Below are 27,289 nucleotides of genomic sequence, written 5' to 3'. Positions count from 1 at the left end.
AGGAAACATCGTCATTCTAAGGACAATGAATCTACATGGAAAGTTTTCAAGCAGATGTTCACAAAATCTTCTATTTTTTATGTTCCCTTCAAGTTACTGCATAGCTTAAGAAATGAAGCAGAAAGTCAACGCGTATCATGGCCCATGTGGACACAATGCGAAAAATACAATTATAGAGGTAGTTGGCCACAGAAACACCCAAACATAAAAAGGCAGAACAAATGGTTTCTCAAGTAACAATCTCCATCTCCGAGGAGAGGTTAGAAGCATTTTATTTTGGCTTACAAAAGAGTGAAATCTGGGCGCCTGGGTGGCTCAGTTCGTTAAGCGTCCAACTTTGGCTCAGGTCATGATCTCGCGGTCTGTGAGTTCGAGCCCAGCATGGAGCTCTCTGCTGTCAGCTCAGAGCCTGCAGCCTGTTTCAGATTCTGTATCTCCCTCTCTCTCTGCCCCTCCCCTGCTCATGCTCTGTCTCTCTCTCACACACACACGCAAATAAATAAACATTAAAAAAAATTTTTTTAATGAGTGAAATCAGTGTCAAAGGATGTTTGCCTAAAACACTCTCCCACACACCTGTGTGGCAAGTGATTCTCTCTGTCTTACATTTTGCATTACTGTTCATTCTTGGCTCTTCATGCAGTTTTCTCATTTAATGTTTTTTGGGTTTTGGTGGTGTTTATTTGTTTTTTTGTTTTATTTGTTTATTTGTTTTTTTGGGTTTTTTTTCGGTAGACTTGGCCCACATTAGTTCATTTCTAGTTATTCTTTCACGCTTTTATAATAGACTATGAAACCTCGTTGGTGTGGAAACAAACAAAAAAACCTGACACTGTTCCTTCCTTCCAATGGGATTCAACACCTTGCATACAAGGATAAACAGATGGCATCCTGAGATCATTAATAACACGCTCAGATCTGGTGATGGTCCCTCAAAGAATAAAACCCTGAATAAGCCTGGACCCCCTTAAGAGAACTTTGCTATGTTGACACTTGAAGCCCTGCTCGTGAATAGCACAGGTGTATGAATGTGGTTTCCTCACCATGAGTGGATTCACGTAAATTCAGAAAACGTGGTGAGTTTGCACATTATTTCCTTGGGAAGCTTAAAGCTAACTTTTTCTCTCCCTTTCTGAATGTCTGTGCTCTGGTCATTTCCTGAGGTTCCACCCAGACAAAGCTGACCTGAGTTAAACACTTAATGCCAGGAACATGTGGTTCACGGCGCGCCTTATGCCGACAGTGTAGAGACCAGAAATAACGAATTCCACCCTTTACTTTCATCTCCTGGGAGAATATTAAAGGGTTTCCAGTTGGGAACCCAGAACATGACCTGGTAAGTCCCTTTGCCACTCTTTTTTTTTTTTTTTATGTTCATTTATTTTTGGGTGGGCAGAAGGGGCAAAGAGAGAGGGGGACAGACAGAGGTTCTGAAGTAGGCTCTGTGCCAATAGGAGAGAGCCTGAGCCCCATGTGGGGCTCGAACTCACTAACAGAACAGTGAGATCATGACCAGAGCAGAAGTCAGATGCTTAACCAACTGAGCCACTCAGGCGCCCCTGCCATGATTTTCCCAGCCCAGTCCCCTCTTCGCCCAAGCTCCCCGCTCTGCTGTCCTTCTTTCAGCCCGGACCTCTCGCTGGACAACAATTCATTCGGCCCCTGTCCTCACCTCTCTTTTGTCAGCCCTAAAGGACTCTATAGGTTCATTTACCCTCTGGCCTCTTTTCATTTCCTCTTTGTGATATGCATTACTCAGCTTCTCCTGCCTGGAAGCGAATCTGTGAAGCAAGAAAGCTTCCCACCTAACAGAAACAGAGAGAATAGAGGGAAACAGGGGTGGAGGGAAGTTGTGAACACTCATTCATTGACAATTTATTGTTGTAATTAGTATTAAATTTTTGTTGCTTTATTTATTATTTAATTTATGCATTTGATTCAATAAATCAAAAGTTTTTAATCCGATTTACAATGAGGGTTTACATTATCTTTATTGGAGAGTGTTTTATTACTGTCTTAAAACTCAGCCAAGGGCACACACAGCTGTGTAAAGTATCCGCCACTCCCGACTCCCCACCTCACCCCACCCAGCTACTCTCACTCGTTCAAACATGTTGATTCCTTCCCGACTCTCAGTTTCTGCCTCCATATCCTAGTTTTTTTTTATCATTGCTTTGGGCCTCCTTTGGCTTTGGCAATCCTTAAAGTTCCTTTTTTGCTTTTTTGGGTGGGGAGGGGTGTAAAAAGTTGCACATCTGACTTCTAGTGCGTCTTGCTCCTTGTTCTTGCTATAACCATTTCCGGGGCTGAGAACTTCCCCTAACCCTTCAGCACATACCTGGTTCCTTCCCCCCAAATTCCAACAGGCAATGGTTTACTTGTCTGTCTTGCCCTCTTGGCCATGATTTTACAGTGTATCATATTTATCTTTACTTTGAGTAAAGCAAGCATTCGGTGACTGTTGAGTGAATTTAATTCAACTGAGCTATTTTTCGTGGTGCTCACTCAAGCCCCCCCAGCCACCAAAAGCCACCCTCCACATCCTTTGCACCACCATTCCGGCACCTTCTCTGTGAGCCCTCCAGGAACCACTGCTTCCTCCTTCCCACCTCCACCCACAACCCCCTTCCATCAATGCTGGGCTGAAGGACCCACCTCATTTCTGCTTCCCCTACTTTTGTACTTATATACAGACAATATGTTTTTCCAGTGAAAAGAGCACCAGCTTTGATGTAATTAATAACAATAACAATAATACCACAGTGACAAATAACAGTTGTAGAGTAGCTACTGTATGCATTCACTGTACTGAGTGATTTACATGTGATCTAATTTAATTTATACAGTAATCAATGCATTTAGTACTATTGTTACTCTGTTTCAGAGGAGAAAACAAGTTCAAAAGACATTAAGGCTACACAGATAGTAAGGATCAGAGCTGGAACTCTAATACTCTCTGGGCACAAAGTTAAAGGTGTTCAGATGCCTGGATTTGGGTTTTGGGGGGTGGTAGGTGTTAGGAGACACCCCTGAGAGCCCAAGATCAGCAGGGGATGTGCCTCCAAGCCCCAAGAGCATAACACACCATCTAGTTCCACACTGCTCTACTCTGTTGACTACACCACCTTTAGTTAAGTCTCATTAACTCCACTGAAAATCCACCATCAACGCAATGATAAAAGAACAGCGTGATAGCTAAACCCACAGGCTACAGAGGTAGATAGTGGATTCCAAGCCTGGTTTTGCCACTTACTAGCTGTGTGACTTTGGGCAAGCTACTTAAACTTTGGGGTACCTGGATGGCCCAGACAGTGAAGTAACCGATTCTCGATTTCAGCTCAGGTCATGATCTCATAATTTGTAGGATCGAGCCCCACACTGGGCTCTGCACTGACAGTGCAGAGTCTGCTTGGGATTCAGTTAGGTCTTGAACCCAGTTGGAATTTATTTTTGCTTATAGTGTAAGAAAGTGGTCCGGTTTCATTCTTTTGCGTGTTACTGTCCAGTTTTCTCAACACCATTTGTTGAAAAGACTGTCTTTTTCCAATTGGATATTCTTTCCTGCTTTGTTGGACATTAATTGACTTTATAGTTGTGGGTTCATTTCAGTTTCATTGATCTATGTGTCTATCTTTGTGCTAGTACCATACTGTTTTTATTGCTATAGCTTTGTAATATACCTTGAAGTCCAGAACTGTGATGCCTCCAGCTTTGCTTTTCTTTTTCAAGGATGCTTTGGCTGTTTAGGGTTTTTGTGGTTTCATACAAATTTAGTGTTATTTGTTCTAGCTCTGTGAAAAATGCTGCTGGTATTTTGATAGGAGTTACATTAAATGTGTAGATTGCTTTGGATAGTATAGACATTTTAACACTATTTATTCTTCTAATCCATGGGCATGGAATGTCTAAAAGAGTTCATGACCCCTAAACCATCCCTACAAGAAATATTAAAGGGACCTCTTAGAGTGGAAAGGAGAAACTGAAAGTGACAGAGACAAGAAAGGATCAAAGAAAATCTCCAAAAACGGTGACAAAACAAGTAACAAAATGACAATAAATACATATTAATTATTACTCCAAATTACTCTATTAATAATTACTCCAAATGTAAATGGACTAAATGCTCCGGTCAAAAGACATAGGGTGTCAGAAGAAATAAAAAATCAAGACCCATCTACATTCTGCCTACAAGAGGCTCATTTTAGACCTAAAGACACCTGAAGATTGAAAGTGTGGGGACAGAGTAATATTTATCAGGTAAATGGATGTCAAAAAAAGTTGGAATAGCAATATACATATCAGACAAACCTGATTTTAAAACAAAAACTGTAAGAGATAAAGAAGGGCACTATATCATAATAAAGGGGACAATCCAACAAGAAGATCTAACAATTGGAAATATTTATGCACCCAAAATGAAAGCACCCAAATATATAAAACAATTAATAACAGACATAAAGGAACTAATTGATAATAATACAATAATAGTAGAGGACTTTAACATCCTACTGACATCAATGGACAGATTATCTAATAGAAAATCAACAGAGAAACAACGGCTTTGAATGACACACTGGACCAGATGGACTTAACAGACATATACAGAACATTCCATCCTAAAACAACAGAATACACATTCTTTTCAAGCGCACGTGGGACATTCTCTAGAATAGACCAATACTAGGTCACAAATCAGGCCTCAACAAATACAGAAAGATTGAAATCATACCATGCATCTTTTCTGAACACAACGTTATGAAACTTGAAGTCAACCACAAGAAAATTTGGAAAGATCACAAATACATGGAGGTTGAAAAACATGCTACTAAACAACAAATAGGTCAACCAGGAAATCAAAGAAGACATTTTAAAAAATACATGGAAATGAACGAAAATGAAAACACAATGGTCCAAAACCTTTGGGATGCAGCAAAAGGAATCTTAAGAGAGAAGTATAGAGCAATACAGACCCACCTTAAGAAGCGAGAAAATTTCAATAAAAAGCCTAAGCTTACACCTAACGGAACTAGATGAGGAACAACAAATTAAGCCTAAATCCAGCAGGAGGGAGGAAATAATGAATATTAAACAAAAATAAATGATATAGAAACTAAAAAATAAAATAAAATAAAACAAAGCAAAAACCCCAATAGAACAGATCAATAAAACCAGGAGCTGGTGCTTTGAAAAAAATAATAAAATTGATAAACTTCTAGCCAGACTTATTAAAAATAAAAGAGAAAGGATGCACACAAAATCACAAATGAGAAAGGAGAAATAACAACACCACAGAAATACAATTATAAGAGAACATTATGAAAAACTATATGCCAACAAATTGGACAATCTGAAAGAAATGAATAAATCCCCAAAACTATAAACTACCAAAACTGAAACAGGAAGAAATAGAAAACTTGAACAGATCAATAACCAGCAAAAAAATTGAATCACTATTCAAAAAACTCCTAACAGACAAGAGTCCAGGGCCAGATGGCTTCAAAGGTGAATTCTACCAAACATTTAAAGAAGAGTTAATACTTATTGTTCTCAAACTATTCTAAAAAACAGAAAAGGAAGAAAAATTTCCAAACTTATTTCACAAGGCCAACATTACCCTGATACAAAAACTAGATGAAGATTCCACTAAAAAATAGAACTACAGGCCAATCTCTCTGATGAACATGGATGTACAACTCTCAATAAAATACTAACAAACTGAATCCAACAATATATTTTTAAAAATCACTCACCACAATGAAGTGGGATTTATTCCTGGGTTGCAAGTGTGGTTCAATTATTTTAAATCAGCAACATGATACACAACATTAATAAAAGAAAGGATAAGAACGATATGATCATTTCAGGAGATGGAGAAAAAGCATTTAACAAAGTAAAACATCCATTCATGATAAAAAAAAAAAACACCTCAACAAAGTAGGTTTAGGTTTACAGGGAACATATGTCAACATAAAAAAGTCATAGATGAAAAGCCCGCAGCTAATATCATCCTCAGTGGGGAAAAACTGAGAGTTTTTCCTCTACAGTCAGGAACAAGACAGGGATGTCTGCTCTCACAACTGTTATTTTTTTTTTTTTTTACGTTTATTTATTCTTGAGACAGAGAGAGACAAAGCATGAACAGGGGAGGGTCAGAGAGAGAGGGAGACACAGAATCCAAAACAGGCTCCAGGCTCTGAGCTGTCAGCACAGAGCCCGACGCGGGGCTCGAACTCACGGACCACGAGATTATGACCTGAGCCGAAGTCGGCCCCGAACCAACTGAGCCACCCAGGTGCCCCTCACAACTGTTATTTAACATAGTACTGGAAGTGCTAGCTACAGTGATCAGACAACAAAAAGAAATTAAAGGCATCCAAATCACCAGGGGAGAAGTAAAATTTCACTAGTTACAGATGACATGATACTGTACGTAGAGAACCCAGACTCCACCAGAAAATTGGCCGAACTGATACACGAATTCAGGAAAGTCACAGCATACCAAATCAACATACAGAATTCTCATCCATGTCTATACTCCAATAATGAAGCAACAGAAAGAGAAATTAAGGAATTGATCCCATTTACAACTGCACCAAAACCAATAAGAAACCTAGAAATAAGACTAACCAAGGTGAAAGACCTGTGCTCTGAAAACTATAAGACACTGGTGAAAGGAATTGAAGATGACACAGAAAAATGGAAAGACATTCCATGCTCATGGACTCGAAGAACAAATATTGTTAAAATGCAGCTTATTGTACAGAACATGCCAATAAGTTCGTAAAAAGTATACACTGGAGATCAAGGAGATATGAAATTTTTCTCATTAGTTAGTGCGGAAGTAAGATCCTCACTCTTACCCTGCCAATTCCAGCATCTGTCTGCCTCCTTCTATCACCTCCATACTCTGTAACTTACTAGTAGCTGACATTGGCTCTTGGTAGTTTAAGTGCAACACCTGTCCTCTAGGGGTCAGTCTTGTTCCAGAAAAATAATTCAAACTAGTAAATGCGCTACAACACTTTGTGGGAAAGTAGCCTTAAGATGTATTGGAGGGTGTGTGTGTATATGTGTGTGTGTGTGTGTGTGTGTGTGTGTGTGTGTTTAGTTTTGCATCAAATAAAAAGACTGGTGTGTTTTAGTATGATAGCCTCCTGCCCTACCATTCTAAAAAAAAAAAAAAAAAAAAAAAAAAAAAAAGCATTCCCCTAGAGTGAATATGGTGACAGTTAACATTTGATGGGAGAACTCTTTAGAGAAGTCTAAGAAGGATATAAACTTAGGAACTCCTGGTTCTATGCAGGTGTTAAACCAGAAGTACTTTGGAAAAAGCAGGCACATGTAGTTATTCAGGTTATTTTCTGCCAGAAGGGAATGTTGGAACAACTTAGTAAAGAACAAGCATTCATTGAGGGTCAACCGTGTATTTGGACAGTGATAGGTACATTATATGTGCCACCATGTTAATCCTTACAACAGTGCTCCAAAGCTGGCACTAGTCTTTCCTATTTTCACTGGAGAAGCAGAGAGCCAGAGAGGCAAAGTAAGTCTCCAAATTCCCATAGCACTGGAGCCTGGCTTCAATCCCTGGTCCTCCTACCTTCAAAACTTAATTGATTACCACTAAAATATATTACATTTTAATTTTAACAAATCTTCTCAGGCATTAACCCAAACGTATTGTTCATTAATATAAATTTCTGGCCATAGCTGGAGTTTTTGGCCACAGGGTTTTTAAGGGCTACTGGTATCCCCCTAAAGGGCAAACAGAGCCATCGGATATGTTATTTAATGACTACCAAAGGCAGTGATGACCAGTTGTTTGAATTCGTAGATGACAAGAATCTAAGAGGAAATATGTTCCTCTTCTGTAGGTAAGATAATACATTCAGAATATATCAAATCCAAAAATATAAAATTTAATAGGGATAGATTTTTGAAAAACCTGGCAGAGATTTGCAAGAGCAATATAGAGGGAGGATTTAAGCATTTGAACATGGGGCAATATTTATGAAGGTGTGGGTCTGCAATTCCCACATCCTATAGGAGATCGCCCCAGACTAGAAAGGGGTTTACCCATGACTCCCAATGAAGCTATTTGGAGGAAGCTATTTGGAGGAAAAAGGGTAATTCAGAGCAAATATTCTCTATGACTTCCCTCCTACATAGATACCCAGGACAAGTGATGGAATTTGGAACCAACTGAGACCCTGATCAACCAACTGAGACCCACATCAACACAGAGGGCCTATCAATAAAGGCATCCAGGATCCTAGAATGCTTATTTCTTAGTTCTTCATGAAGCCAAGATGATGTCAAATTGCCAGTTCACTTAGTGAATCAGCTCCATATACTTTATACAGTGTAGGATCATAATGCTCAGGGAATCTGGTCATAGTATCTAACTCTTCCCAGGTCAATCTACAGATAGCATGTTCTAGTCAAGAAAAGCCCCTTATTGGATCAGCCCAGCCTCTAAAATCCTCATTCCTGAGTTGAGGGCTTTGCCCTCAATGATCTTAATCTCTTTATTCTTTTTTTTTCTTTTTTTTTGAATCCTGAAACTTGGCAGGATTTCCATTCCTTCTCTGAGGCAAAGATAGTATTGTGGTCAACTAGAAAATTAAGAACAGTAGGGGTTGTTAGCAATGTCTGGAGACATTTTTGACTGTCACAACTTGGGAGGAAGTGGTGCTATTCGATTATGTAGAGGCGACGGATGCTACTAAATCTATGTAGCTCTCAATGTGCAGGACAGTCAACCACAACAAAAATTCATCTGGCAGAAAATGCCATTAATGTTGAGGGTGAAAAAACCAGAGGTAGAACCGGCAACCCTTGATGGAGAACCATTTGAGAAACTACAGAAGCAGCAAAGAAAAACACTAGGGGTCAGTAAGAACTCACAAAATGTCACTTCCTAAGTAACGTGCAGCCTGTTAACAAGAGTTTCAAACTGATTCTAAAACATTTTTGTATGTATTGTAGGAAGTAAGTAAATATATTGATGTTTCTGAGAAGCAGGTCTTTCACTGTGGGAGAGCGATTTGCAAATAAAACATGGAGCAGGGTGAAGACAAACCCTGCAGGGCTGGATTTGACACGTGGCTACCAGTGTAAATACGCATTATGATATGACATGATACGATACGCTATTAATTATATTTGTTATTACATTTGTTATATATCATATCACTTCATGGTACTTTTCTCTCTCTGCCTACCGAAATGTCTTAGAAATGAAGATACCCATAAAGCAAGGAGCACTTCTGGCACCCAAATCTTGTTTTCTAAATACCATTCTCTAATAAAAGGAACTAGAGCTTCTCAAAGAATTGGCTGATTTGGGAAATTAGACAGGGAAAGTACAGAGTAGTCCTGGGATACCTTGTAGGACCAAGGAGTAAGGAAGTGCTCCAAACATGATGAAAACATGTCGCAATAACTTGGGATCTGCCTTGAGGGGGCTTCAAGTGGCCAGATTTAGGGCAGTTTGTGCCTGATAAAGAAGAACAAGCTAATGTATATAATATCTAAACTAATTTAAATGTGTACAAATTAATGAAAGAGAGACAATATTATCATAAGGAAAGTAACTCCTTTTAAAAAATATTTGTTGGTGTGCCTGGGTGGCTCAGTCAGTTAAACATCTGACTTTGGCTCAGATCATGATCTCACGGTTCATGGGCTCAAGTCCTGCATCCATTGGGTGAGCTGTAGCCCTGCTTCAGGTAAACACAAGCCCTGCTTGGAGTAAGCCCCACTTCTCTCTCTCTCTCTCTCTCTCTCTCTCTCTCTCTCTCTCTTTCTGCCACCTTGCTCATTTGTGCTCTCTCTCTCTCTCAAAAAAAAATTTTTTTTTTGTAGAATAATCATAGGGGTAGAGGGAGGGCTCTTTTCTAGAAAATTATATATATTTCAATCAGGAAAAATAAGATATTGTACAAGTTATAGTCCATACCTTTCATGGTTCTTTGTTTAGAAACATTTCCTAAATAGAACACTTGTTAAATTATATTTCTCAAATATTATTCTCCATATGGAAGTATATGGTTTTCTGCTCTGAAATTTTAATTACTCCCATAAAATTATTTACAAGTGTTTACTCCTGATCCTTTGGCCTAGATGTCTTGGTCTAAGATAGAGCCAGGTGAAACTTATTTTAAGTGTTCAACTTAATGATTTATTCATCATTTTGACAGATTTTCTCCCTTCATTCTTTGTTCTCAATTTTTCAATGTCAAGATCAAGGAGATTAATTCATAAGACATTTCATTTCAAATTTTATCTTTAATCTCATGCCAAATTTTTCTTAAAACAGCAGTACCTATCTGCTAGAACAGAGTTGCACAGGGAACAGCCCTCAGGCATTCTAGAAGGAGAGCTGTGTGAGGGAGCTGAGGTTTTCTTGTGCAATGGAGTCTCTTTGTTGCTATGTTGAAGGTGGAAGGAGAAGTCTTTGGGCGGCGCCATGTTCCCTAATGTTCAAGCTACAGGTGGTGGCTGGCTTATTGACTCAACTTCATGAGTATTCTCAATTCATGTATAGATCTAAGTATAGCTTTCCAAGGTGAAGCATAGAAGATATAAATTTTGGTGAAGAGAAATGAAATGTTTTCATCAAGTATGAAGTAAGGAATTCCTCTGAACCCATTGTTTGTGCTATCATGCACCTCCATGGTCACTTTTGCCCGTCTGTGTATATTCCACACACATTCCAGACTCTTTTGAAACAGACCTTCTTGGGGCGCCTGGGTGGCGCAGTCGGTTAAGCGTCCGACTTCAGCCAGGTCACGATCTCGCGGTCCGTGAGTTCGAGCCCCGCGTCGGGCTCTGGGCTGATGGCTCAGAGCCTGGAGCCTGTTTCCGATTCTGTGTCTCCCTCTCTCTCTGCCCCTCCCCCGTTCATGCTCTGTCTTTCTCTGTCCCCAAAAAAATAAATAAACGTTGAAAAAAAAAATTTAAAAAAAAAAAAAAAAAAAAAAAAAAAAAAGAAACAGACCTTCTTTAGTTGATGTAAAGGCATTTTTCTTCAATCCATCTTATCTACCAGAAACCATTGTTAGTTTTTTCAAAGGACTTATTTTCAAAAACAAATGCTTGTTAAAAGTAATTCTAAATAATATTTAGGTTTCTAATTTTAAAAAACTAGTAATTGATTTGTGGGTGTATTCTTTTTTCTTTTACACAGATATTTTCTCCTCTTAATGGGTAGATGATTTTCTGTTTTATTTTGACTTGTCCTCATGAGGCAGCTGGGGTTCACATAATTCTATTTACAATTGCCATCTTTGGATGTTAAGAAATTTAGTGTACCCATGGGTGGTAGTTTCTGTATATGATTCTTGGTGTGTCCTGTATGCAACATGCTTATCTATTTATATCTCTTTCCAGGAAATAGAAATTGCGATCTAATTTTTAAAACAAATTTAAGTTTATTTTTGAGAGAGATAGCGACAGCCAAGTGGGGGTGGGGCAGAGAGAGAAGGAGACAGAGAATCTCAAGCAGACTCTGCCCTGTCAGCACGGATCCCGATGCGGGGATTGGACTCACAAAACTGTGAGATCATGACCCGAGTGGAAACCAAGAGCCAGACGCTTAACTGACTGAGCCATCCACGCTCCCCACGATCTAATTTTGACTGCATTGTGTTTCTTTCTATCAAATGGATGTTATCCTGTTTAAAATAAAATACATTAATCAAAGGTGTCAAACTACCTCTATATTCAGTAATGATTTTATGATTAAAGTTAAGCTCTCGCACATGATAGTGGAAAGAAAAACGTCTTACTTCTCATATTATGTTTGACATCAATTAGCATCAGTTTGGGGAGAGAGTTAAGCTATAAGGGAATTAGTAATACTCTAGTAAACCCAGAAAAAATTTACTTCCCCAAAAGAAAAACAGAAAGAAACATGCTGACAGACTAAAAATGGAAGAGCAGAAAATGGCGAAGAATCTCATGAGACAAAGAGTATGGAAATGTGTGTGTGTGAGGGTTGCAATGACGTAGTTTGGAGGGAGAAGGCAGAGGAATTTGAGGTATAAAATAATGAGTGTACAGAAAAGACACAATTACAGCCCCCCATTATCCAATCAATATCGAAATGCAAGTCTAGTGAAAAAAGTCAAAATGGTTTGAATTTGAAGAGAAAAAAACATCAATGAACCAGGACACCTGGTCAGGTAAGTGATGATATAAGCCAATGTAGAATTTAGAAAGTATAATCAATGGAACCATTTGTGGACAAATTCACGCATTCAGCAAATTCATTTATGAGAGAGATACTAAAATGATTTAGATGTCTCTTCTTTTTATCACAAACACTTTTTCATGAGCAGAACCAAAGTCACCACATTAAAAAAAATGGCCAGTTAAGCTTCTTAATTCCATTTGTTGGGAGAGGAAGGGTTGGCATTCCATAACCAGAGGGCTCCCTCAGCAGAACTGGCTGCTACACCCTCCAGAGGCATATCCCTGGCAAGAAAAAGGAGGGGGAACTGATTGTCTTATTTCCATTAGAGATACAATGGCTTAATACTCAGCCTCTGTACATTCTGTTTAAACTAAAGATTAGGCTCCTAGAATGTTAGGATGTTATGTTCGTAGAAAACAGTTCACAAAACTGTGTGAGTCCCTCTTTCCCCCAATTACATTTTTTCTTTTCTTTTTCCTTTTCTTTTTTCTCGTCTTTTTTTTTTTTCTTCTCTTCTTTCTTTCCTCTTCTCTTTTCTTTCTTTCCCCTGCATAACTGATTAGGGGTGAGGATATGAAAGTTGAAAAGGAAGAAAACCCCGCAGCATTAAAATGAAAAAAACCCATAGTTAAAATGTTCCAACATACTGTATGCTTTGCTCCCCACCTTTTATTTTTTACTTCCTTGGCTTCTCTGGCATTAATTGTCTTCTTGTACCTCTTTGGCTGCCTCCAACAGCACTTCATATGGAAACTATGAGGACTCAAAGGTCAGCTGAGACAATGGAAGCTATTTACAACAAACTCTGGGAATGTGTTATTAGCGTGAACCAACCCACATGGGTTGTGCAAAGTGACTCACTGGAAAACACTCTACGCAACAGTAAACTTTTAATAGCGCAGCATCACCAATATTTCCTCAGTGGTTATATGTTGCAGAATTTTATTCAGTCCTGTGAAAATATAATTGCTATATCCAACCTAAAGCAATTAAAATCTAAATTGTGAGGTAGTGGAGATTGGGAAACAATCTCATTACAATGAATCCGCATCACGGGAATGACTCACCTGATTCAAAGTTACCCATCAAATGAGTTAAGGGAAGTGGTTAATATTAGATTTATATATCAGCAAGTTTAAAGGTAAATGGCAAAGTGAAAAAAATAATGTTCTGTCATAAACAAAGGGATTGAACTAGTTGTGAGTTGGAATTTGTCCTCAACTCACTTAAAAAGAGAGATACAATTCGAATTTTAAAAATCTGAGAAAAGTGCTCAAAACTGTTTCTCTGAATCATTCCCACCAGACAAAACTAGAAATTCAGAATGACTGCAAAATGACACCACTAGGGTAAGTAAGGAATTGGCATTAGATAATCAAGCCTGCAGACAACATGGAGAAGGAATAAGCAGAGAGAGAAGTAGGGAGAGACACAACAAAAGAAAGCATGACCCAAAGAGCATTCTTTGGGGCCCTTGTGCAGGGCCCCAGATAGCTGTGCATTTTGGCAGCCTGTAATTTTTTTTTATTATTTACAATAGAATTATTTATTTATTTTATTTTTTAAATTTAAATCCAGGTTAGTTAACACATAGTGTAATAATGATTTCAGGAGTAATTTAGTGATTCATCACTTACATATAATACCCAGTGTTCATCCCAAGTGCCCTCCTTAATGCCCATCGTCCATTTAGCCCATCCCCCTACCCAACACCCCACCAGCAATCCTCAGTTTGTTCTCTGGATTTATGGTTTGCCTTCCTCTCTGTTTTAGTCTTATTTTTCCATCCCTTCCCCTATGTTCATCTGTTTTGGTTCTTAAATTCCACATATGAGTAAAATCATATGATACTTGTCTTTCTCTAACTGACTTATTATTGCTTAGCATAATATATTCTAGTTCCATCCACGCTGTTGCAAATGGCAAGATTTCATTCTTTTTGATTGCCTAGTAGTATTCCATTCTGTATAGTATATATTCTACACATACCACGTCTTCTTAATCCACTTATTAGTCAATGGACGTTTGGGCTCTTTCCATAATTTGGCTATTGTTGATAGTGCTGGTATAAACATTGGGGTGTGTGTGCCCCTTCAAATCAGCACTTTTGTATCCTTTGGATAAATACCTACTAGTGCAATTGCTGGGTCATAGGGTAGTTCTGTTTTTAATTTTTTGAGGAACCTGTTTTCTGGAGTGTTTTCCGGAGTGGCTGTTTTCCGGAGTGGCTGCACCAGTTTGCATTCCCACCAGCAGTGCAAAAGTGTTCCCATTTCTCTGCATTCTCCCCAACATCTGTTGTTGTTCAACACCTGAGTTGTTCATTTTAGCCATTCTGAAAGGTGTGAGGTGGTATCTCATTGTGGTTTTGATTTGTATTTCCCTGATGAGGAGTGATGTTGAGCATCTTTTCATATGTCTGTTAGCCATCTGGATGTCTTCTTTGGAAAAGTGTCTGTTCATGTCTTTTGCCCACTTCTTGACTGGATTATTTGTTTATTAGGTGTTGAGTTTAAAGTTAACAGCTTATCAAGCCCTTCCTTTTGAATCTCCCAGCAGCCTAGTGAAGGACGCCAACTTGGAATGTGCATTCTGCACAGGAAGGAGACTGAACTCTGAGAGGCAGATGCCTTCCCCCCAAGCCCGTCAGCTTCTAGGTGCACAGAATCAGGATTTCAACTGAGATCTCCCGACACCAAATCCAGGGCTCTTTCCATTCCATTCTGGAGAGGGACTTGCGACAATGAGCCCCTAAATGCCAGAAGAAAGAAGAGCGTGATGAAGAGGAAGTGAGAGTTAAGAACTGCAGTTACACACAGAAAAAAAGAATGCACATAAAATAAAGCACACTTGCCCATGAAATGATTTCAAGTATGAAACTTCTTTGGAAGATTGCAAATCTTCCATAAATGTTATTTCTAAACTGTGCCCATTCCTGCATGAAGGAAAGGAGGAATACGACTTCTTTTTTTTTCCTTTCTGCTTCATTTTGTGCCACAGAGGCCCCAGTTCTGAGTCCCACAACACAAAGCAGTAAATAGGGCAGGGTTTATCATGGTCAAGGGCTGAGGTCTTGTATCAAACTCTCTGGGTCTGAAAATCCAGTCTGTCACTTTTCACTTGTGTGTTAAATTACTAAGCCTAAGCCTCAGTTTCCCATCTGTAAAGTGCAGAAAATATGGCTCAGTCGTTTAAGTGTCTGACTTCGACTTGATCTCACGGTTTGTGAATTGGATCCCTGCATCGGGCTCTTTGCTGTCAGCACAGAGCCTGCTTCGGATCCTCTGTCCCCCTCTGTCTCTGTCTCTGTCTCTCTCTCTCTCTCTCAAAAATAAATAAACATGTAAAAACATTTTAAGTGGAGAAAATAATTCCTTCCTCTCAGAGTTTTGCTCTGTGCCGGGTACGAACCCATGCCCAGCGAAGGTTAGCTCCTCACTGATACCATAGTTCAGCTGCAGGTGAGGGAAACAAGTTTTGAAGAACTACCTTGGTAATATAATCACACTGAACAACATTGTTTCTTTGAAAAAAGGCATTCTGAGTTTTAGCAACCTATAAACGAGGTTCTGAGTAAGTTGAAGGCTATCAAAGAAAAGAAATGGTGTTGATCATAATTTTTTTAATAAGTACAACTATTGATGGGGCACCTGGGTGGCTTAGTCAGTTAAGCAACAGACTTCGGCTCAGGTCATGATCTCACGACATGTGAATTCAAGCCCCACGTTGGGCTCTGTGCTGACAGCTCAGAACCTGGAGCCTGCTTCGGATTCTGTGTCTCTCTCTCTCTGCCCCTCCCTTACTTGTGCTCTCTCTCTTTCTCTCTCTCTCTCAAAAATGAATAAACTTAAAAAAAATAAGTACAATTAACGGCATGCTGTAATTTGTTTAATCGGTGTAAGCCAAACCAAGGAAGAATGGGTTGGGTATTCTACATGAGATAGCTGAAAGAAAGACATTGCAAAGAAGTATGGTTTATCTGTTTCAGTTGCAACTATGTTAAATGCTTTCTTCCAGTTCGTACAATCCAGCTAATTTAAAGAATCAGTTATTTGAGCATAAATTCATTATCCCTTCCTTAAGCGGTGGAGAGTCTGTCAAAGAAGAGAATCATCTTAGTTTCCTTGTGTAAGATTAAGGGGAGGAAAGGCCAGTCCACCTTGAAGATTTCAGGATTTTCCACTTTGCTTGTTTGGTTGGTAAATGTTCACTCTGAACCACCCTCAGTGACCTCTAGCATGACCTTATCAATGATCTTGGAGGCCACAGGGCCTCCTCCTGCAATTATGCCAGACAAGTTAGCCCTTGAGGGGGTCAAAGACATCAGTCATTCCCAAAGCTGCCCATGTGCAAGTTACACCCTCGTGACACCCGTCAAGTCTGAGCTGGGGCAGAGGCAGACCACAGCAGTCTCTTTCACGGTCACTGAAACTATTAAGTGTTTCTGTTTCTCCTAAGTGATTTCCGTGGTAACCTATGGGAAAGAATGCAGGAAGCAAAATGTGAAAAATTGTGTTTAGACAAAAACTGTACCCAAATGTGAAGCATTCTAAGGGCTGGATGTGAGGCTATGAATAGGCAAGGCTACTTTCCCTAGCCATTTTGGAAAGCAGGTTCTATAAGAACAAGTGGGAGAAGGGCAGCCGTGTGCACGAGCTGCAACTGAAAGCCCTGGAACCTATGCCTAGACACATCGTCCAAGACTCACTTGGGGAAACAAAAAAAAACAACTAAATCATCATAGGGAATTCCTACTTTCTTCCTTTTGTGATCACTCTATAATGAGCACAACATGTATTATAATTGTACACTTTCTGTAAGTGCCTACCGTTTTCCCTCGTCCACATTCAGAGACATCTTTGGAAGCCGAGATCTTCCAGTGTTGACAACATCAATTCGAATTCTAGACTGACCGACTTACGTTTCTACCTCAACTCAAACCAACATTGTCATTAGTCAGGCATCCATAGAAACTGAATTTAAATCACAGTAACATCGGTAAAGGATTAGAATCAAATAATCTGAAATTTGAAAAAGACCGTCAAGGAGCGCTTCCCACAGCATTAGTGACACCAATCAGCACCCACCGGAGAAGCCCTTGTGTTGGTGGTCCGCCCCTTTAGAAAACAGCCAGGCTCCATGGTGGCACAGCTCAGCCCTCAAGAAAGGCCCTTCCCATTTGGACCATAAACCTTCTTCCTTGTAACTCCCACCTATTGGTTTTGGTTTTCCCTTGGGAGCCGCACATTATCCATTCCTTCTTCCAGAGAGGCAGGAGATATTGTGACACAATGAACACACTCCCAAACAAAGTGCCCTTTCTTCATTCATTCTTAACAGAGCACCTTCTCTGGCTTGTCCTCATTCCAGTTGTCCTTACTAGGAGGAGTCTTAAGTGTTCCATGACTCATCTAGACTATGTTGGGGATGGAGTCTATCAGGAAGTAGGCAGACCAGACACTAAACAATGCAATCTCAAGCAGAAAAAAAAATTTTTGTTCTGCAACTCACACTCATTTAAGAAACCAGGGCTGACTGTCCATATCCACAAAGATGCATTAATGTTAAGTACCATAACAGGAAAAAATTGTTTGACTATAAAGACCAACTATTCCACCCCCATTCCCTCTTTAAGATCATTTTATCCAACTGCGATTGTGCCTCCGAATCTGCTTCCATCTCAGAGCTCTTAATGTTATTCTAAAATGTTCCGATGTTACGACCCAGGTCAAGGATACTGAAGTAAACCACAAAGCATTATCAATGTAATTGTGCACCTTATATTAGATGGATGCCATTTCACTGACCTTTCGTAAGATTATCAAATTGAAGAGCTCAGAGGAACCATAGGAATAATTTACTGGACTGTCTTCATGGTGTGAATGAATCAAGGTTTGGAGAGGTTAAATGACCATCTCACAGCTCGATAGTGAGTTTGTGGCAAAACTATAGTCAGATTCCAACGTTGCCACCTATAAATTCAGCATTTGTTTTATTTTCAATCCATGAATTAATCTGCATTCTGGCTTCTACTAAGTTATTTTTGAAATCCAAAATTTCATGTTTCAATTTATATAATTGTTCAATGCAGTCTAAATATTCCTATTAAGTGAGCATAGAAAAAGAAGAGATGTGGTAAATAAATTATGATTTTAATCCATTTAGACCATACGTGGTAGAAATCATATGTAAATAGAGGCAGAACTATACAAAATTCAAGTATGCAGGACTAGGACCAACTGAAAAACAATATACATTTGTCATATTTGAAGCATATTTTGAAGTAAAATGAACAAATTATTATAGGATGTTATGTCAATGACAAAGGACATTTATCTTTCTTTTCAGCCTCTGAGGGTGTACTTTATACCATAACTACATAATTAGGATAATCTGACAGAAGAATTAATGCCATCAGTAATTAGTGTCAGATATCTTGGGTTCCAAGATACCAATTCCTTTTTTATTACCGATATCAAAATTTCATTAGTGTTGTCGCTTTTAATCATAAACTATGTAAAATGTATTCTTTTTATGCTTCAACCAGGCTCATCTGAAACATGACTGAACATGTCACAAATTAACATTTGAAAATTAGAAGCCTAAACCCTTGTGTATGAAATAAAGTCATATACAAAATATATTGTATGTTCTCCATATAGCAATATCTATCTCAATATATACATTATCTCGTTTATTTTCCTACAGTTTTGATAATACAAACAATGCTAGAATAAATTAAATAAAAGAAGGAAGGAAAGGCTTCTCTACCTTCCTTCTGCAAACATGCTTTGTTTTAACTCAGAGGCATGGATGGGCTCCTTCTGCCAATAGTCCACTTGCCATGTGGACTTGACTGGACATGTTGATTTCTGACAGAAGTGTTTGAATGTGTAAATGGACCCCTGTTTCTTGTTCACACTAGGGTGAAATTAGAAAACACTTGAAAACAGGGGCCATATCATCCCCACTTAAGTATCAGCTGAGGTTAGACAAGAGGGTCTTGGGTTTGCATTGGACATGAAATTTCAGAAAAACAAACAAACAAAAAGATTCAAAGACTACTCGTTCCACCATTTGGATAAATTGAATTTTTTGCCTTTCACTGACTCTGACAATGAGACCATGGTCAGAGAGCAGGTGCCACAGCGTGTCGCAATCACCCCATGGGTGTGCGGGACAATGGCACAGTCCATGCCGTGGTCGGAGCTTGCCCTGTCTCTGCCACAAGATGGCCCCGAGCACACATTCATACAGACATACTAATTTTAGTATAGTTGGCATCAGAAAAAAATGTGTTTGCTATATTTTGTAATAAATAAGAATTCTGGGCAATGAAGTTGGGTCTTAGTAGCCCACCATAGGTAACAGTGGTCTAGAAGGTCACATCTTCTAGAAAGTTATAGACCCCCTTACATAAATGAAAGAATGTATTACATTGTTTCTGTAGAAATTACCAATAAGAAAAAGGCATTTAACAATAAATCTCATAAATATAAGCCATCTTTAGTTACCTTCTCAAAAAATAGTATATTTACATATTTTGAGCACTGACTATGGTCCAGGCACTTCTACTGTCTGGGTAGCTTTTGGATTCCATTATGAAGTCAGTCTGACACTAATCTCCCCTCTGTACTTATTGTTCAAGGAAGGGAATAACCTTTCTTCTTGAAGACTAATTGTCTCTTTCTCAACTTTTTTGACAGTGTCCATTTCATCATCTCGTTTGTCCAAACCTCAATGTGATCATTTTAAAACAGCATGTGCAGGAGTTTCCCTATCTAGATCTATATTCTAGACTGAAAGGGCATGTGAAATAAATACCCTGTTTTATTGCCTTAAACTTTTAGCCCTCCTCCTCGTGGACTAAACATGAACTGCCATTAAAAAAAAAATGAAAAGAGAAGTAGTAGGAACTATGCGTACCTTTGTGTTTAAGGAATTTGCAGTTCTTGTTAATTCATTCAAGTGAAGCATCTACAGTGGGAAACAAAGAATTATTTACAAAGGCTGTTCAAATGCTGCTCCAACAGACCAGATGGTGATATAGGAAATCAATTTCTTGCCATAAATGTTAAGCTGTTTACATTTTTATGAACTTTCTTTTCTTCATCACCTCTTTCTTTTATCTGTTTCTTAGTCTTGTTCCTCATGGGGGAAAAGAGGTATTATTTCAAAGAGGAAAGGTGAGTTTGGAAAACAAAACTTTCATGTACTCTGAAACAGGAGTGAATGTTACTGTGTTAGAGATGTGTTGTAGGCACTTACGTGTGTGCGTGTGTGCGTGTGTGTGTGTGTGTGTACCTTTATAATCCCTGTGATAGAATGCAAGATGAAGATTTTTTAAAAAGTTTTAGGGAAGTGTTTAAAAATCATTTCGGCCTTATTCATTTGTGTTGTCACTTAACTGTGTTCATCCCTACGTTCCCAGTTGTGAAACACAGTAGGAATCCCATAAGTATTTGCTGAGTGAAGAATGAAATGATTGTGTGAATTAATGAAGGGATCTTAACATCATTTGCGGGCAGTTAATACCATATTGGTTACTCACCAAGCATGCAAAGATGATGATTAAATTAATACAATAGGTAATTATTGTCAAATTATTTTCACAAACTGTATCTGATTTGATGATCACAGTATCCCTTGGAGATTCCAGTAGCTTGTATCATTTTCCCCACAAAGGTAAGTTTCTTACAGTCCTACTGACTAACCCAAGGTGTAATTGTAGTTTCCTAAGACCTTTATCAGAAGACAGCTGAAATAAAACATTGGAATGCTCTTCATATATTTAAAAGGTTAGTAGAAATGTGATAAAGAGGCAGTTGATATAGGACAAATATTTCAACTTTCTTAAAATACACACGGAAGAGGATATAATTTTTGTGCATGTCTTTAAGACAGGAAAATGAGCCAGTAAAGGACCAATGGTAATGGAGAGGTAGACTTTAGCTGAAGGCAAGGAAGAACTTTCTACAATGTGGAATTTTCTGGATGTTTGTTAAAAAGCTACCTCACATTATTAAGCTCTGCCTTGTTGGAGGACTTCAAAGAAAAGAGCCACCTCTTGCCTGCTGGCTTCCAGATGGAAGCATAGAGTGAAGAGTGGGGGCTGAATGACTCCTGGTTCTGAGCTTGCCTGTCAGTGTCCGACATCATAGGACATACTATTGATAACTCATGGACTCTGCATGAATGGCGCCCCCTGGTGTAGCTTCAGTGCCCAGCATTCTCCCGACTCCTCAAAAGAAAGCACGATGGTTGAACCTGGAACTCTTGAGCGTCCGTCTTGTCTTTGAATGTTGTAAGAGAGAATCATTAAGAGGATGAAAATATGAGGGATTTTCCTCCATTCTGTATGTGAAAAGAAAATATGAGGGATTTTCCTCCATTCTGTATGGAGCAAGAAAAAAAATGTGAATTCTTTAGTTCTCTGCTAACTCGGGCTGCTTGGCAGAAGAGGCAATGAATTATTTCTGCTCCAGACTCTGCCTGACTTGCGCCCTCAGCACAGTGGGCCAGGCCGTCTCCGGTTGCAAAACCTGAAGCAAGAACAAGGGCAGATGAAGCCGCTGGCGAGCAGGCTATCCCTCATGTTGAAGGAGGGGTGACAGGAAGAGGTGACTCTGCACATGCTCATCCCATGACGACTTGTGAAGAGCCCTCAGCATCCTCAGGCACGACTATTTCTCCCTGTCCACAAACAAGTATTGACTGAACATCTATGGTGGGTAAGACAGTTGGGACCTAGTCTTCCAATGCACAGAAACAGAACAAAATTGAACACGAGAGCTTTTACAGGTAATTTTCTTGAGTTGAAAGTTCATTCAATTCAGAATTTGACTCCAGCTTTTCACATCCATTTCCACTTGAAATCCTGACTGGGGAGAAGCTTTGTTAATCATTTGAGGTAATCATTCCCTCTGTAATAAGCAGAGAGGTGATTAAGGCATGTTGACCGAGGCCTACCAAGAAATGTTTCTTCCAGTCACCCCAAACTATTGGTTGAATTAAGGCGCTCGTGATCGCTCTGAAAATTTCATGGCATAGATTATAAATCCTTGAAAATATTCTTTATGTGAACCTCAACAGGAAGGGCCTGTTGGGTGGGTGGGGGTGGAGGTGGGGACTCTCGGTTCTGTAATGGCTCAGGCTTACCTGGCTCAGTGTGCCCGTTTGGCCTCAGCTGCGTTCCCTTACCCCTGGCCCCTCAGAACAGAGCTGTGGAAAACCTTACCTTCTGAACCCTTTTTGAAAGAGCCAATTTGATAGATAACCTGAAATGAAGGTGGACATGTTTACAGAGTGGGGCAGCTATGAAATCTCCTGACAAGTGCTTGATATCCTCCCATGATTTTCTTCTAGACATGGCTGAACGTGCCTTTGTGACATAACCTCTTCCATCTGCCATGCATCATGGCCTCTGGCCCCAAAGAGCACTGCAGCCAGGATAGAGAGGAGACTCAAGGGAGAAAAGAAGACGATCGCATGGTGAGGTCATAGCTCATCTTGTTAAAGACATCGAAGCAGAAGGGGGGGCCCGGGTGGCTCAGTCGGTTAAGTGCCCAACTCTCAATTTCAGCTCAGGTCATGATCTCACAGTTCGTGAGTTCGAGCCCTGCATCGGGTTCTGCACTGGTGCCACGGAGCCTGCTGGAATTCTCTCTGTGTGTGTGTCCGTCCCCTGCTCTCTCTCACACACACTCTCTCTCTCAAGATAAATAAATAAACCTTAAAAAAAAAAAAGACATCAAAGCAGAACTGATCATTCCTTCACCTGAGTTCTGGAATACAAGTGCACACACAACGAAAATGCACATGCAACCGGCACTATTTAGCAGTTTGTTTCACGTTAGACAAAGAGTTACTTCTATCTCGTGAAATCAAAATGCTCTAAGAGGGGCTTTATGGAAGCAAAAAGAACACAGATTTGGAACAAAATGCCTTTCCAGCTCTGCCACGATCTAGCCTCATGACCCTAGGAGAGTTACTTCAGTTCTCCTGATCTCTCCTTTCTCTCTGGCAGTGGCTAAGCGACCGCTTTCTCGCAGGATTCTTGTGAGGATTAAATTATGTAATAGCTGTAAAGCAGCCAGGACTGTGCCTGCAGATAGTGGGTGGTCAGATATGTCAGTGACTATTGTCATTATTGTTGTTGCCCTTAGTTTAGTGTAGTTCATTTGGTTAGGGTAATGACAAACAGGACAAGGTTATAGCTTTGATCCCAGCAGACACATGACCTCACTGAGTGTTTCAAAAGTTCACAAAAGGGACTGACTGAGAGGGTAAGGACACACCACCAAAAACCCATTTGCCTCACTGGAAAAACATCTCAAAGTGCACACCTCCCACAGTGGGATTTCAGCTCAGGTCCTGATCCCAGGGTCGTGGGATCAAGCCCCACGTTGGGCTCTGTGGTGAGTGTGGAGCCTGCTTAGGATTCTGTCTCTTTCTCATTCTGTCTCTCTCTCTCTCTTTGACCCTCTCCCCTGCTCGTGCGCTCTCTCTAAAATAAAAAATAATAATAAAATTTGTTTTTTCAATCCTCAAATATTTGAGAAAGACGGAGCTCCCTGCTCTAGGCTGTCGGGCTGGAAGACCTTACTTTGACCTGACGCTTTCATGTGGCCACTCACAACCACAGCAGGGCTTCAAAGCTCTGAATCTCTCCAAGGGAGTTATGCAAAGTCAAGTAAATGGAGCACTCTTACATGAAGGACAGTCTGTCATTCCTTCTTCATTCACTAAATTCTCCCTTCCCCTGGGCAATGTCTAGAGAAATGAGGTTAAAGAACAATGGGGAGGCTCAGGAGTTTTGCTTCTATTGGTGCTTGGTGGAATCAGATAATGGGACCCCATGTACTGTGTGGGGCTATTCTGAAGAACCACTTGGAGTCTGGGCCCCCTGGGATCAGTGTTGGGACAAGGATGAATGAAGACCTGAGGGTGCAAAATTTTAGGAAGCACTCACTTTACTGTGTTGACCCTCTGCTTGTGTGGCCCTGTCCCTGGCAGTGAGTACGTCCTTAAGAATGAGCCACCCACTGAGCAAAATTTCAGGAGGCACAGGCACTCAGGGTCATAAAGTCGCAGGGCCTGCACCTAAGAATGAGTGCTTCCTTAAATTTTGCTCCTTTGGGAACCTTGCTTGCCTGTCCTTGCTCCTGGCCCTGCTTGGGACACCAGGTCAGGGTTTTGGATACAGGAGGCTGCAGGTCTGTGTTTCTGGTGGCTGTACTGTTCTATTATACTACAGACACCTTAAAGGGTTTCCATTAAGATATCGGAATCAGAGTGAAATTCTCCCGTTGTCTGCTGTTGATGTCAATGGAGTATCTTACCCTTAGGAAAGTCAAAGTGTTTTAGGAAAATGCCTTCTTTTTCCTGCACATTTTAAAGGCGAAAAAACTCAACATGGTACATTTCCTTAAAAAACATCTGAAAAAGAAAAATATAGTTGCTGAGTTTGAGTAAAGATATAAATATCTTTATATTTTCCACCGAAGTATTTAACTTATACAACATCGTCTTGCCAATATCCGGGGGCCCAGAAGCAATTTTCCCAACCCAGGGGTGTGGTTCCAATAAAACAGCCTTAAGAGTTCCTACACAGAGAGGATCAAGTTTAAACAATTTGGCTAGCTAGGAAGCTGACATTTCATAGGGACCAGAAATGTTACGACTTGCTTAAAAGCTACCACTCTCTTCCCATCAACAGGGATGTAAAATCCTCTAAGACACCCTTATATTTCTGTATATTCTGGGGATCGAGTACAGGGAGAAAAATATGGGTCAGATGGGGTTCAAGTTTACAAGAAAATAGAAACAGATGTACAGGCTAAGATCTGTTTCTCAGAGTTTGTGAGACACTGACCCATTGGGTTTTTTTCCTCCCTCATTCAACTGTTTGAGAAATCTACCTCCTGGTAACCTTTCATGGCCACCCTACAAGCAAAAACAGTCCTCTGGCTATACCAGTTAATTCTAACTGGATCCACAGAAACTGAGAAATATGATTGCTGAAGGGACAATTAGCTGAAATGGCCAATCACGGGTCTTGATAACAGAGAGCCTTTAAATCTGACAAACTTGAGTTCTAATATGAACTTTGCCTTCTGCTACACATGTGAGTAACTTACTTAACTTCTCTGAACCTACCCATAAAATAAATCTTTGAGTGTAAAACAGGAGTCACCTGACCAGGTTGTGGTGAGTGTGAAATATAGATAAAGCCTCTGAATAGAAACATTATTCAATACTCTTATCTCCCTCCCCCCTTCTAAGGATTATGGATTTAACTCAAGGAAGAGTCATAGATTTGAGAAGGAAAGTATCAGGTCCCCAAATTAATTCTACAAATGGGGAAACTGAAGTGAGCCTAGCGGGGCTGCATAATTTACTCAAGTCTACACAGCTAGAAAACATCCAATTCACCAGGAACACCCAGTTTTCCCGACACACTGGCCAGCATCTTACCCTCTAATTTACCAGAGAGATACACAACGTAGAAAAAGAAGATCTAACGTTGGCACCACAGGGCACAGTTTCTTCGTAGGTGTTGTAGCCATCTATGAGCAAATTCCTCACTCAGCCTGAGTTCAGTCACCATGAAAGTCCTTACCGTAACCTGGGAATAAAGATGGGTGACAGGAATGGCTCTCTCCAGTGTTGGAAAACATGACATCAAAAAGCTCCCTCAGTGAGTGTGAATAGTGGAAAACAGAACCACAATGCCTTGTTTTACATTTGTGCCTCCCTTCCACCTGCCCCCCCCCCCCGCCCCTCAAACCATGGTGCTTCTCACTGTCCTTTGATTACAACCAAATACATTCTCCTGTAGTTTCTCAGACGACTCATCAGCAGTTATAAACATCGTGTCAAAGAAGCTACGGTTTACTTTGCATTTATACCTTGTCTTCAGGTGGGCTGAAATTCTGTGTGCCCACAGCTGTGTCTACAACACAGAGACAAACACAGTACTCCAGTACTCACCACCCAAAGTCTTCTCAGAATTTGGTTGCACAAGTCATTTTTCTTTGCATTGTGAAGTGATTTAAAGTATTTATGCGAAGGAGTAGAGAATAAGCCAGCTGATGTATGCAATGTAAAACACACTGCTTCTCTGGTCAATGTAGTGACTCAAGAGATATTGAAAATCTTTTTTTATTATTTAAAAAAACATTTTTAATGTTTATTTATTTTTGAGAGAGGGAGAGAGAGAGAGACAGAGAGAGAGAGAGAGAGAGAGAGAGAAGGAGGAGGAGGAGGGGAAGAGAGAGAAGGAGACACAGAATCTGAAGCAGGCTCCAGGCTCTGAGCTGTCAGCACGGAGCCCAATGCGGGGCTTGAACTCACGAACCATGAGATCATGACCTGAGCTGAAGTCAAATGTTCAACTGACTGAGTCACCCAGGTGCCCCAAGATCTGGAAAATCTTAATGAAACATTTAATGCCATGGATTTTATACAATAAATTGGGTGCTATTTTATAATTACAGAATATATTAGATGTTCAAAAATTAAATATAATGTGCGTATATTTATTACATAGCACCCTCTGGCTACGACAATAAATTATTGATGTTTAAAAGGCAGAGTGGAGGCATTTTTGTCTTGGGAACTGGAAGCACATTTCTTTCCTTGACTCCTAAGATGAGACATGATGAAGGAAATGTTGTTCTCTCTGAAACAGAGGCATCCAAGGATGAAGTAACCCTTGTTGAGTATTTCAGACTTCTCATGGCAAATGTAGCCAGGATTCCCACAGGGAGAAAGTTACAGATCAACTATAGCTCCAACTCAGAGGAAGACCAATATGGTGTAAAATCAGAATGTGAGACATGAAGGGAACTTAAGCAGGGTTTCTTCAGAGACTTTTAAACCCCAATGAAGAAATACTCCTTACACTGTGATCCAGAATAGGTATTCAAAATGGAAACAAGAATTGCGCAAAAAATACTTCCCCTTAGGACTAATGACTCATTCTGATATTTTCTTTTCTATCCTCTCCTTTTTGATGTTTTAAACACTGGTAGCAATTCACTAAATTGTTTTTGCAACCCACTAATTGGTCCCATCCCACAGTTGGAA

The 27,289-nt window shown here is 39.9% G+C and overlaps 1 long non-coding RNA gene across 1 annotated transcript; it reads left to right on the top strand.

The window, feature by feature from the left end:
• Positions 1-759: 759 nt before the first annotated feature.
• LOC123587823 lies at positions 760-15,432 on the top strand. Its single transcript, XR_006707544.1, has 3 exons — positions 760-1,076; positions 1,164-1,336; positions 14,756-15,432. It is a non-coding gene; the product is annotated as an uncharacterized LOC123587823 (long non-coding RNA).
• Positions 15,433-27,289: the final 11,857 nt, after the last annotated feature.

Source organism: Leopardus geoffroyi, chromosome D3, assembly GCF_018350155.1.
Source record: "Leopardus geoffroyi isolate Oge1 chromosome D3, O.geoffroyi_Oge1_pat1.0, whole genome shotgun sequence".
Classification (NCBI taxonomy): Eukaryota; Metazoa; Chordata; class Mammalia; order Carnivora; family Felidae; genus Leopardus; species Leopardus geoffroyi.
The sequence above is the reverse complement of the archived record's forward strand: the minus strand, read 5'-3'. Positions and strand labels throughout refer to the sequence as shown.